General features: G+C 50.2%; 1 pseudogene; it reads left to right on the top strand.

The window, feature by feature from the left end:
• Positions 1–43: 43 nt before the first annotated feature.
• On the top strand, positions 44–13,047 carry LOC105493132 (golgin subfamily A member 6C-like; annotated as a pseudogene).
• The last annotated feature ends 1,124 nt before the right edge of the window (positions 13,048–14,171 follow it).

Below are 14,171 nucleotides of genomic sequence, written 5' to 3'. Positions count from 1 at the left end.
CTTTGTGTTTTTATTTATTTTTTATTATTTTATTTCTTTTGAGATGGAGTCTCACTTTGTCACCCAGGCTGGAGTGCAGTGGCATGACCTTGGCTCACTGCAGCTTCTGCCTCCCTGATTCAAGTGATCTACTGCCTCAGCCTCCTGAGTAGCTGAGATTACAGGTACCCACCACCACACCTGGCTAGCTTTAGTATTTTTAGTAGAGATGGGGTTTCACCATGTTGGCCAGGCTGGTCTTGAACTCCTGACCTAAGGTGATCCACCCGTCTAGGCCTCCCAGAGTGCTGGGATTACAGGTGTGAGCCACCACACCCTGCCCAAATGCTTTGTGTTTTTAAAGATATTGAACATGTTTCTTGTTCTTTAAAAAATCCAAATAATGTAGGAGAATAAGAGAAATGTCTTTCATAAAAGAGAAATCATTGTGATTATTTTACCTTATTGGAATGTTGGATAATATAGTCCACTTCATTAATCATCAAACGTGCTATGGATTTTCCATTTTTATTGGATTTGTGTCTCAATTGAGGTAATACTGGTAATTCTTGTATTCCATCTGAAGATGAAAAATGTAGGCCAAAATCATAGACCATGTATAGAAGCTAGATAATGAAGACAGCTCTGGAGGAAAATGTAGACACACACACACTGACGCACATATATATAAAGTATAAACACATATATTTTTTAAAGATTATTTTTAAAGTTTTAAAGCAAAACCCAGCCCCTCTCCTCTCCCGGAGTAGGCAGGTCCCACCCCTCTCTCCAAGTGGGCGGGACAGCAGTTGCATGGGCAGCTTTCCTTGTGATGCCACAGGTTCCTCTGGACACACTGCTCCCTGGCCACGCCTCCTTTCCCTTTCATCTTTCTCATTGACCAATGGGCTTGGAGCATTAAGGCCACACCTCTATTCTGTGTTCTAGTGGGGCCCTGGTTACCCTGCCTCTGGCTCAGTCGCACAGCCGCCTGGTAGGTGACTGGAGGTGTTCACTGATGTGGCCCCAACACTGCCTCCCTTCCCACCCCACAATGTTAGAAGAAACTCGACAGAGAAAATTGGCAGCAGCCAAGAAAAAGGTAAGACACACCAGGTCATGGCCCCCCAACCTAGCCAGAGATCTCTTCCAATGACAAGTCTACTGCCAGAATCCATACCAGTCCTCAGGCATACCAAGCTGAGTCCCCTACACTGGTGCTTCTGGGCTCCCCTCACCAAAGTCTCATCAGTCAACCCCACCCCTTCAGCAAGCAGCCCAGCCTCTGCCCTCACCAATCACCCCAACGGTGACTTTTGATGGGTGACTTCTGGGGCTCCCTGCTCCATACTTGGTTCTCACATCCCACCGCCCCAAGCCCAACCTCCCTGGATTCTTTGGGCTCACCTGTCCGAGGACCTCGGTCCCCCAGCCCCAGCACCCCACCATCACCAGTCATCCCTGGGTGACTTTGGGCTGCTGACTCCTACGGTTCCCTGCTGCAGACTCTGCTCTCCCCTCCTGCTGACCCGAGCCTGACCTTCCTGGGCGTTTTGGACTGACACCTCCAAAGGCCTGGGTCCCAGCCCTATATCCCCCTCCTCTATCATGGATCAGCAACTCAACCATTGCACTGATGTGGTTCCCCCCTCCCCCAGGAGGAGTGGAATGTAGTGATGTCACAGTCCCCCAAGGAACTGTCATTACTGCTGCAAGACCAGCCTTTGATCTTATAACTCAGTCCCCTAAGCATCCTCGCCCCATTTCTGGTTCCTCTGGCCGCAGCACAAATTTCCAGCTGGGAGGGGAATGGGGACAATGGGACTTAGGAGCAACAGGTTTCAGGTTGCCTTACTCCCTTCGGATAGACATTGACTTTGTGAAAAGCCTACACTTCCCCTGTGAGATCAAACGTTGACAGTATCTCTGGGTGGCAATGGGAGAATGGGTTTGGATTGGTTTTCTCCCAGCCTTCTACTCTCCAGAGAGACTTTAACATGTTTTTCTGAGTTCTCCACCTCATATTCTAATTCTCCATGGTTCTGGGACCAGACTGCACTTCAGTCAGTGGTCTCTGAAGTGAGATTTGCTTATCTTCTGTGGAATAGATCTTGGAAAACTGAACTTGATAGCTTGAATCTTCCTCATATTATCTCAACCTGGTACTTTGAGTGTCTCAGGATAAATGTGGGAGATCTTTCTGAAGCATCAGTTTCCCTTGATTCTCTTGAGAGAGAAAAAACATTAATGTACTTAGGGATGAAATTCACAGATTTACCAAAAACCTGCCTTCTGCCATGAGGACACATTGATATAAAAGTTTGAGAGGTCCCAGTGCACTTCTTCACACTAACAGACGTGTGAGGATGTGTGACTCCAAACCTCACAGTGTGCAGTTCCTGCCTACTTAATGTTTACTTTTCTACCTCTGCCTCTGGTTTTGGTCTCTGGCAGCTGCTGATTCATGGCAAAACCCCAGAGCTTGGAGTCAGAAGACTGAGTTTAAGTTCCATTATTGCCTCCCCACTACTTTTTTTAAGCCATAATATACATTCCTCTCAGTCACTAAGTGACTGTGACAACGCCTTGTACAGTTGTTGGTGGCATTAAGTCAGATGGTGTATAAGAGTATTTTGAAAAACTGTAAAGGGGGATGTAGCTGTAGGGGCTGGTAGTTCTCATGAGTATTACTGCTCTTCTTTCCCACAGCTAAAAGAATATCAGCAGAGGAACAGCTCTGGTGTTCCGGCAGGAACGAAGACAAAAAAGAAGAAAACTGGCGGTAGCCCTGAGACAACCACTTCTGGTGGTTGCCACTCACCTGGGGATGTGAGTCTTGGCTGGCCAGGCTCCTGGGGACAGGGGGCCCAAGGGGCAGTAGGGGATAATTGTTGAGATTGCTGGGTACTGGTTAAGGATTCTGGGATTGAATCCTGCCTCTCCATCGAGTAGGCTTCTGATTTACAGCAAATTGCTTGAGCATTTTGGGCCTCTGTTTTCACATCTGTAAAACAGAGGTAGCATTGTTTGACTTCCATTTGTGAAGTTTAAATGAAATTCCTTATTGTTGTTTTTATGTTAATCCCCAGTACATGGTCTGCTGTAAACACTCAGGATGCCCATGAAATGGTCATTGCTATTTGATTTTCCTGATCCCCATTCTCAAGGGGAAGCTGGGACAATGTGTACAGCCACTTGCCATCAGACTGTCCCTTTAGGAGTTACAGAAGGAGGGCCAGTGTGTGGTGAGGACAGTCCCAGGCACTAGGAGTAAGAGAGGATCTAACTTGCCACCAGCTTGCTGGGTGACCACAGAAAAATCACTTCTTCCCCTGGCCTCAGTTTCTTCCTCTGTAAGATGATACTGGACAAGATTAGTACCTTTCAAACTTGTTTTTCAGCTGGAGCCCCCTTAGTTCAAGTGAACCCTTACTCAGGAGTCTGGTTTTTTTAATAGAGGTGGAGGTCTGGAGCTCTACCAGATTCATCGTCCACATCCTGGGCTTGAGGAGAGGGGTCCAGTGAGCATATTAAGAGCTGCATTGGTCAGGTTGCTCCACTCTGTGGCTGCATCACTCAGGAAACTTTTCCATCTATTTTTTCCTGCCCCTGGCAAGGCAGCAGGTGGCCATTTGGGAGAATGGCACAAGCCATGGTTTCAATCTCCTCTGCCCTTCTTTGCGTTTTGTTTTCCTCAACCCACATCTTCCTCCTACCCTGACTTTTTTGTTTCTCTCTAAGCCACTTCTGTCTTTCTCCCCATGCCCTTGTTTTTCCCTTGTCACCTCCTGTAGATTCAGGATATTCCAAAGGTGCTGGTGTCCAACCTTAACCATTCCAGTGGGTAGCGCTCCCCCATTGCACAAGTGGAAGGTGAGGCAGTGCCAGGACCCCTCTCTGGCTTGCTCTCTCCAGCTGTGCAAGCTCCTCATGCCCCTGAGGCTTCTCTGGTTTGGGAGATACTTTGCCTCTGCCTTGTTTTATGTTGCTGCCATTAACCTTCATTCTGTTTATGTCTGCTTCTTCACTTGCTTGATTGATTGGGTTTTTTCCTTCCCCGCATCTTTTATCATCTTGGAAATGGTGAGACCTTAAAGTTTAAAAGTAACTTGGGAATAAAGTATGGAGCAGGCATGTGGGATTCGGGGCCTTTTTTGTTTTGTTTTGTTTTGTTTTGTTTTTGTGACAGAGTCTCACTCTGTCACCCAGACTGGAGTGGAGTGGAATGGTGCAATCTCGGCTTACTGCAACCTCTGCCTCCTGGGTTCAAGTGATTCTCTTGTCTTAGCCTCCTGAGTAGCTGGTATTAAATGCACCTGCCACCACGTGCAGCTAATCTTTGTATTTTTAGTAGAGATGGGGTTTCACCATGTCAGCCAGGCTGGTCTTGAACTCTTGACCTCAAGTGATCCACCAGCCTCAGCCTCCCAAAGTGCTGAGATTACATGTGTGAGCCACCGTGCCTGGTGCCTTGCTGTTTATATATTTTGTCTATATCCATAATTGTTTCCCATGTCAGTTTTTGGTTTGTTTGGTTTTTTTTTAATTTCTAATTTTTATTACTCCTGCATCATCTGCTACCCTGAAGGATCTGGAAGTAAGAGGCCCTGGGCTGACGTGCAGTGACCCTGCAGGCCAGCCCTCCAACCTCCTCTCACAGTGGGGGCTGGGTGCCCCTCTGCCAGCTGAGACAGCCCACACACACACCCTCTACCTCTTCCCACAATCCTCCTCCAACTCCTCCTCTCTGCATGCGCCTCAGAGCCGGAACCAAGAACTGGAAGTAGCCCTGGACTCAAGCTCCGCAACAATCAATCAACTCAGTGAAAACATAGAATCACTGGTAAGAGTCCATTGGGGTCCTGTGATTCCATGCTGCCAATCCTGGGCTTTAGTTTCCCGTTGGGGCTCTGAAGAAAGGGGCTGGGGCCCCTGGTGCCAAGGGCAAATGGGGAGCTGGAGCACCCAGGCCTCACCTAGAGGGACCCCAGAGCAAGGAGCATGCAGCATGGCTCTTCTGTCACTGCCCTCTTTGCCGACTCTCTCTTCTCCAGACACCCCTGCTCCAGTCCTTGCCACACACGCCCTGGGGTTTTCTCCTCTCAGGGAAGCACTAGCCTGATGGTTTGTCAAGGGTGCTGTATTTCTGCCATGACTCAGTCCCTAATTTGCTCTTTGAGTCTGGACAAGCCACCTTTCCTCCTTGGGCTCCTGTTTCCAGAGGAGGTAGAGCATCAAAATCTCTGTTAGCTCTGAAAGTCTGAGATTTAAAGGCCCTTAGAATGGAAACCTCAGGGCCAAGGGCTCCTGTCTGTCCTTTTCTGTCCTATATCTGCTGTGAAGAACTGTACCTGGCTTGTACGTGCTCAGTAAATGTTTGTTGAATGAACGCACCTTTCTCAATCACAAGCTGGCAGAAGGGTGGGCCTTTCTCAGACTCTGTCTCTAGAGGTTTATGTTACTGCCCTTTCGAGAGAATCCAGGTTCAGACTTTGAGTTCTGTGGCTGTGGGCAAAACCCAACAAAGACCCAAATCCTCTGTCCTTGTGAGCTTGAGGAGGGTTGACCCATTCCTGTTGCCATTGGGTCTGAGAACATTGCCCTTAAAATCCATTCCTGGCCCCTGCCTACTGCTTCCTGGTCTGGGGAATAGAGTTGAGGGGGCCCCCCTCAGTCACCTGAATTTGACTGTCCCCACAGAAACAACAGAAGAAACAAGTGGAACGTCAGCTGGAAGAAGTAATGCGATTTCTTTGCTTGCTCACAACATGACTGCTGGGTTTGGGGGGCATCAGATGTAGAGGCACCAGACTCATCTCACCCACTCCCAGCCTGGGGAAGAAGGCTTATCCCTCAGATTCCACCACATCCCCACAGGGTCCCTGATAATCTGGTCCCATGGGTGGGCCTGTGCTGGGGCCCTTGTGGCATTCTGGGGGCATGTCTCTTTCTGTACCATCTCTGCCTCCCCGTGGTAAGAGCTCTGTCTTCCTCTTCCTATAGGAAAAGAAAGCAAACAATGAAATACACAAAGCACAGACGGAGCAGTTAGAGGTGAGTGGAGGGTGGGGAGTTTTCTCCTGTCCTCCAGAGAATGTTCTTTCCTTCTCTTTCAGCACTTGCTTGGCTTTTCTCCCAAACATTCCATTTCAGACAATCAACATCCTCACGCTGGAAAAGGCAGACTTGAAGACCACCCTTTACCATACTAAACGTGCCGCCAGATGCTTTGAAGGTGGGAATCTGGGCACCCCGTTATCCTTCAACCTGGCACTTTGACAGGTCTTTAGGTGGAGTCCTTTGGGCCCCATCTCAACCTCTGTCATTACAGAAGAGTCCAAGGATCTGGCCGGCTGCCTGCAATACTCTTTACAGCATATTCAAGAATTGGAGCGGGCTCTCTCTGCTGTGCCTACACAGCAGCAGGAAGAGGACAGGGTGAGTCCAACCAGCTGCCCCATCCCCTGGCAGCCCAGCTTCCCAGATGGAGGAGAGAGTGTAAAGGTCCCTTCTGGAGGATGCAGTGTCCTGCCCAGAAGGCAGCATGCTCATTTCTTGCTGCTTTTGTGTGTGGTTGTTAGAGGCAGCCTGGGGCTGAGTCAGCTGCTGTGGGTGAGTTGGGGGCACTGTGGGGAGCAAGCACTGGATGCAGAGTTCAGAGGCCAAGTGCCTGCCCTGCCCTTACCTGGCTGTGGCCTTGGCCAAGTCCTAGGTGGGATATTGGGTACTTGTACTGTGAAGGTACAGAAGAGTATCTTTAGTACGTTACCATTTCTGTAGAGAGAGGAAAGGCGTGTGTGTGTGGGTGTGAGTGTGTGTGTCTGTGTGTGTACATACTATGATAATATACATAAAACATGTTTGCAAGCGTTTGTAAAAAATTCAGAAGAGAGTAACAGGGTGGCTGGGAGACACTTCCCTTCTGTGCCTTCTGAGTTTTGGACTATGCAAATGTATCATCCTTTCAAAAAGTGAACAAAAGATTAATTTCCCCCTTGCTATCTGTGCCCCCACCCTCAGCAAGAAAAATGGGCTTAGATAATTGGATAGACCTGGGTGTTCAAATCCCAGCTTGGTCTGAGTAATTTTAGGCAAGCCCTTAACCTCGAACACTTGATGTTTTTCATCTGCACCATAGGGGTTATCCTAGTAACTGTCTCATATGGTGGTTGTGAGGATTACATGGGATTGCTAGTATGGAACCTGGTGAATCACTCCATAAAGGTTCAAACAGTGGTAGTAATAACAGTAATAACAACAGCAATGTTATCTGATCTCTCTGGGCCTCTGTTAGCCAGCTGTAAGTTCGATCTCTTTCCCTGTCCCTTCCAACTTTACTGGGTTCTTTTAAAAACCAGGTCACGGGCTTGGAAATGTCTTGATCTTTACTGACCAAATTGTATATTGAGCCTATCCCTAGCCCTTTTAAGGGGCACTGCCCGGGCTCCCCACATCAAAACTTCTCACTCTTCACCATCCAGTCCTCGAGCCGCAGTGAAGCAGTCCTCCAGCGGCAGTTACAGCAGACCAGAAAGGAGCGGGCGCTGCTGAACGCACACGTGACACAGGTGAGGCTTTGCAGAGGGAGGGATGTGGAGGGAAGATGATCCCAGCTGACCAGGAGCAGGTGAGGACCAGTGACAGCCCTTCCTCACTTCTGTGCCTATTCTTGCAGGTGACAGAGTCACTTAAACAAGTCCAGCTAGAGAGAGATGAATATGCTCAACATATAAAAGGAGAGAGGGCCTGGTGGCAGGAGAGGATGCGGAAAATGTCGATGGAGGTGAGACCTGACCCTTCAGCCCCCACCTTTGATGCGTCACTGGATCTTTCTGGTCATCTGTAAAATGGGAATAGTACAGCCAGAGGTGGTCATGGATCTGGGTTTGTGGAGGTGGGGGCAGAGAGGGAGACGGTAGCTTGTCCAGCCACCAGCTCCTTTCTCCAGGGCCCTTTCCCCCTGTGCTTTGGGCAGGCTCGCACATTGAAGGAGGAGAAGAAGTGTGACATACATCAGATACAGGAGCTGGAGAGGAGCTTGTCTGAACTCAAAAACCAGATGGGTAAGATGGGGCTGGTGTGACCTGGCAGCAGGACTGGCATCAGAGGGCTGTGGGGTGGCTTAGAATGCCCCAGGGAAGTGGGTGGATGGAAGGGCTTTGAGGCAGAGGGAAAGTGGTCTGTGTCAGCAGCCAGCAAGCCTTGTCATCTCCATGAGCCTCAGGGTCCCCATCAGCAAAGAGAGAGGAGTGCCCATTGCCAGCCACCCACAGTGCTCTCTATCTGACATGGCTGGGAAATTGGCTACCATCGGGTGTGACGAATCATTAGCAGTGAGGCCAAGTTTCTGAAGCCTGAGAGGAGCTGCATCAAGAGGAGGGCTTTTTCGGGGCTGGGGGTGGGGGATTGGAGGGAATCCACAGGCCCTTATTGTCTGTTTCATTTCTCAGCTGAGCCCCCATCCTCAGCACCCCCAGTAGGGACCTCTGAGGTGGAACAGCTACAAGATGAGGCCAAACACCTGAGGAAGGAGGTGGAAAGTCTGGAGGGAAAGCTCCAATCCCAGGTGGAAAACAATCAGGCCTTGAGTCTCCTGAGCAAGGAACAAAAGGAGAGACTCCAGGAGCAGAAGGAGAGACTCCAGGAGCAGGAGGAGAGGCTCCGAGAGCAGCAGGAGAGGCTCCAAAAGCAGGGGGAGAGGATCCAAGAGCAGGAGGAGAGGCTCCAAGAGCAGGAGGAGAGGCTCCAAGAGCAGAAGGAGAGGAGGCTGCAGGAGCAGGAGAGACTATGTGAGCAAAAGGAGAGGCTTTGGGAGCAGCAGAAGAGGCTGGGGGAGCAGGGTAAGAGGCTGCGAAAGCAGGAGGACAGGCTACAAAAGCAGGAGAAGAGGCTACAAAAGCAGGAGGAGAGGCTGCAAAAGGAGGAGGAGAGGCTGTGGGAGAAGGAGGAGAGGCTACAAAAACAGGAGAAGAGGCTGCGAATGCAGGAGGAGAGGCTCGGGCTCTCCCAGAACCACAAGTTCAACAAGCAACTGGCCAAGCTTTAGTGCAGCTTTGAGGATCTGGTGGGTTGCCCCACCGGGGGAGCCTGCCCTCATCCCTAGCCCTCCGGGCCTTTGTTTCCCCACCTGTAAAATGAGGCAGTGTAGTCCTCACATGACATGGTACTTCTAAAGGCATCTGTGAGCCAGAGCTCATCAGGCCCTGCTCTGATGGCTATGAGGGAGAGGGGATGATTTTTCTAACTTGCCTCCACCCTTCCCGGTGACATGGGAGGCAGACACCAAGTTCTGGGGTCTCCAGCTGCAGTGGCTGGCCACTGATTGCTTCTCTCTGTCCAGAACAATGAGAACCAAAGCGCACTGCATTGGAGCAGCAAGTAAAGCAGCTGCAGGAGAAGCTGAGCGAGGTGAAGGAGATGGTAACCTCTGCCCCATCCAAGAAGGGCTGGGAGGCAGGCACCAGCCTCTGGGGAGGGGAGGTGCCAGGCCAAAGGCAGCTCCAGCTGGGGGGCAGGTGATGGCAGCAACCTCCAGGGCAGCTCCATGACTGTTTCTTGCTTCCTGCCCTCTGACTTTTACAGGTGGGTAGCCCTGGGCTCTTCCCAGGTCTGGACATCATCATCCCAGCTAAAGGCATGGATTACCCCAACCATAGGGGAAGAGACAGCTGAACAAGAGGCTCCTTATGCCGGGCACAGTGGCTCCTGCCTGTAATCCCAGCACTTTGGGAGGCTGAGGCAGGAGAATCACTTGAGGTCAGGAGTTTGAGACCAACCTGGCCAAAATTGCAAAACCTCATCTCTACTAAAATAACAACAACAACAAATTAGCCAGGCACGGTGGCGCATGCTTGTAATCTCAGCTACTCAGGAGGCTGAGGCACGAGAATCGCTAGAGCCTGGGAGGTGGAGGTTGCAGTGAGCCGAGATTGCACCACTGCACTCCAGCCTGGGCCACAAGGTGACATTCTGTCTCCAAATAAAACAAAAAAGCCTCCTTAGATTCAAACTGGATTCCAACCTCGATTCCACTGGTCACCATTCAACTACTTTTCATCTCTGTTTCTTTAGCTTCAAAAGGAAGTTAGCATTTTTCTTATGGAGGTGCTGGGGATTAAATGAGAGAACACATGGAAAGCATTAGACATGGAGCACACTTAGCAGATGGTGGTTGCCTCCCTCAGCTTTTCCACCAGTCTGTGGCCTACAGTTTAAATAGTGGGAAGAAGGACATGAGATTTGAGGCTGGGGAAGGAAACATGTGGTTCTAGGCAAGGGAGGAAGTCTCTTAGGCCTGGAGCAAGGGGCCAGGGTCCCAGGCAGGTGACAGAGCCCCACAGTGCCCTCGCTACCCTATTAATGGGCCCAGAATCTGGAAGCCAACCACCACGTGCCCTCATGCCCAGGGTCTTCCTGCAGGTGGAGCTGAAGAGCCAAGAATCTCACAATCTGCAGCAGCAGCAGTGAGACTAGTACCGGGGTCACCTGCAGCAGTACGTGGTCACCTATTAGCAGCTAACCTCTGAGAAGGAGGCGCCGCACAGGCAGTTACTGCTGCAGATCCAGCTCATGGACCAGCTGCAGCAGCAGGAAGCTCAGGGCAAAGCGGTGGCTGAGATGGCCTGCCAAAAGTTGCAGGAGACCCAGGGGAGGGAGTTGCTGAGGACAGGGCCCTGAGGGGATGACCTGGCAACCTCTGTGCCTTCTCACTCTGTTTCCCATCCTGTTAGGAGCACCTAGAAGCTGCCAGCCAGCAGAACCAACAGCTGGAGACCCAGTTGAGTCTCATGGCTATCCCTGGACAAGGTACAGGAGACCACTCAGAGGAAGAGGAGAGGGCCCCAGGAGGAAGGGGGGACTGTTAGCAGCATAGGATTGAGGGGTTGGAAGAGACCTTTAGAACAGCTGGTTGTTATGCCAACCGGGTGTCTGCACTAAGTTCGGCATCAATATAATGACCTCCTGGGAGCAGGGGGCCACCAGGTTGCCTAAGGATGAGTGAACTGGCCCAGATCAGAAAGGGAGCAAGTCAGAACTCCCACACCGACAGGTAGCAGGACTGTGCCTGGGCAATATAGCAAGATCTTGGTTCTTAAAAGGAAAAATAAAGAACAGCAGCTCATTCCCCTCTGGGGAGGGGCTGGCTCAGGGTTACACAGTGAGGGTGGGGACAGACGTGGGCCCATAGTACGTCCCTTGTTGGGTTTTCTGAGGACCCCTCTGGCCACCTCCCTACAGGAGATGGAGGAGGACATCTGGACACTGAGGAGGAGGGGGTGCCTCGGCCTATGCTGAGTGTCCCAGAGGACCTGGAGAGCCAGGAGGCCACAGTGAGTCTGACTTTCCCTGCCCCCATTTTGCCACCTTCCTCCGTGGTCCCTCCCAGACCCCCTTATGCTCTTGCTTTCCCCACCTTCTGATTTCTCTGGACATTCACCCCTTCCGGGAGCCAGTGGTCAGACACCACTTCACCTGTGACCAACAGGTGCACTCTCTGAGGCCCCAAGGGAAGGGGCTGTGCTCCACCTCCCTGCCCCATTTGTTCTGTGTATGCCCTTACAAGAATACTCACCTCTTGCCTTCAAGTGGCATTTTCAACTCCGCTGGAGCCAGTTCCCAGGAGGAGCAGGCACGGCTATGTGGGCAGCGGAAGGTGTGAATGCTGTGATGCCTGCCCCTGGCTCACCTGGTGGCCTCGGCCTGGAAGGAGCCAGAGGAGAGGCCCCAGCCCTAGGGACTGGGGGTGAGTTTGTGTGTGGGGAGAGCTACCAGGCCCTGAAGGAGGTCATGGAGAAGGTGAAGGTGAGTGAGTCCTGGCATGGGCCATGAAAAGTGGGGGCAGGGCAGGAGAGGTCACTCCCAAGATATGACCCCATTATTTTGGCTCCAGAGTGGCTTTATGGACCTCCCAAAGCAGAAGGTGGGTGGGAAGGAGCAGGTGGAGAACCTAGAGCTTGGATTCATCCAGCTTTCTGGAGCAACAGATGGCATGAGTGAGCGGGAGGCCACAGCATGGGCACGGGCAGCTGCAGGGCCATTGTAGGGGCCCCAGCGTCTGAGCCCTGTCCTCTTGCAGGAGAGTACTTCACCATATATGGGAGCCAAGGGGCAGTCCCAAACACGTGGCACCAGGAGGAGGAGGACGTCAGCAGTCTGGCCCAGAATGAGGAGGAGATGAACATAGGGCACGAAACATTTCTGCAGGGGTGGGGGTGGGTGTGAGCACAGGCTCTGATGTGGTAGCTGAGCACTCCTCCCTTCAGGTGAAGCTGCTGGAGCTGCAGGAGCTGGTGTTGCCACTTGTGGGTGACCACGAGGGGCATGACAAATTCCTCCCCACTGCCCAGAACCCTGCTGATGAGCCCGCTCCAGGGGCCCCAGCCCCCCAGGAACTTGGGGCTGCCCATGAGCAGGGTGGTGAGTAGAGCCCTCAGGCGGGGTGGACAGGCAGGGGCAGGGGAGGCTCGCACTGTGCTCAGACCCCTGCCTCCCTCTCTCCGAAGATTTCTATGAGGTGAGCCTGGCCGACAGCGTGGAGCCTGCACCAGGAGAGGACAGGGAGGGTTCTCCCCATGACAACCCCACTGCACAGAAGGTTGTACAGCTGCTTCCTGTAATGCAGGACACCCAGGAGCACCCAGGCTTGGCCAGCAAACCCTGCGTGCCATTCTTTTACCGGGCAGCCGAGAACAGGGAGATAAACATCATCATCATCTAAGAGCTGGTCAAGAAATTAAAAAAAAAAAAAAATTATGGGGTTAATCCCCTACACAATTCATCTACTTCATTGGAATGTTAGAGCCCCTCATGTTTATTTATGTTTCTAATTTACAGTTTAAATTTGTTTGTAGAAAGTTACCTTTAGTATTTTTGTTTTTAATTTGATAATTGTAGGTCATTAGCTCACATATCGAGTTTGCCCTTACATGGTGGGAGTTCAAACACACAAAACCCACTATTTGCACAAAACTATTCTTACTGGTTTGGAATAGGCTGCCATGCTTTTTAAATGTTATTGCAGCATGTATATTCATTACAGAATTCAGATAAAATTTGCTTATGTTCTGCTATTATGTTTGATCGATTCCTAATCACAGTGAGCTCTTCATTAGCTCAGTATGTGGTTTGCCCTCAAGTGCGCACTGTTTCTTACTTTGTAATATGCCACTGTGAGTACTGACATTTAGAGTTGTTTAAAGGCCAAGAAGTGGAAACAGCCTCTCCCCTATTTTCTGTGTATTGGGGATGGGAGTGATAACATTTTGGGGAGCTTTTTAAATCTCACAGAAGAGGAAGGTGGCCTGCTGTGGCAGGTGTGTGCAGGATAGAGTGTGTTTCATTTGTTCTGGTGCCAGGAATGAGCGCGGTTCTATGGTAGTTCCCTTAGGATTTGTACGTGCTCTGGGCTCATGAAGATATCGCAGCATGAGCTGCAGCAGTTGGACTCTTTCTCAATGACCTAAAAAGGGATTATTTCTGAGGAATGAAAGGCTCCCGTCATTGACTGTGGATGCGGAAAACCTTTCCCAGCCTAGAGCATTTATATCTACAATACATTTTAAAGTCAGAGTTCATGCTACCTGTCTTAATCACATGACTACATGTCCCAGTACACAAAAGGGCACTGCTTGGCATTCTTCTTAGTGTATTTAGTGAAGATCATAAGAAACCCTTTCAGAGTTTAAATGTCCCTGGAACAGGCATACAGGCTCTAGTCAAGAATGAATTCGAGTGAAGGAAAGCTGTGTGACACCTGGCATTCCTCTATGTTCACGGAGCTTCTTTGAGGCTAGAAGACTGATTTTACCATCTAGACCTCTCTGGCTAATACCTATTTTTCAGCCACATTGGTTAATCTGATATAGGAATTTACTTCTTTCCCTTGAATGGAAAACACTTTAAAAATAATAACAACCATTTTAATAAACTAATACATGTGAGAGTATTCATTGAAACAAAAAGCAGTTTTAGTGGACAGTGTTATACTACATTTGAAAATCAAGGAGAAGTTTATGCAACTTAAAATATTTACAAACTGCAATGCAATCTACTGTTTGTGAATGTCAAAGTATTATGAGTAAAGGTATCTATACAATCACAGAGTTATATTTCCTCACAAAGTTCTTTACGAAGGGTGAAATATGTTTTTATACCTCTCAGTTTCAGTTAGAGGCATATTTTGTGCCATATTT

Source organism: Macaca nemestrina, chromosome 7 (assembly GCF_043159975.1).
Source record: "Macaca nemestrina isolate mMacNem1 chromosome 7, mMacNem.hap1, whole genome shotgun sequence".
In the NCBI taxonomy this organism is placed as follows: Eukaryota; Metazoa; Chordata; class Mammalia; order Primates; family Cercopithecidae; genus Macaca; species Macaca nemestrina.
Note: the sequence above shows the minus strand (reverse complement) of the source record. Positions and strands in the feature narration are given on the sequence as shown.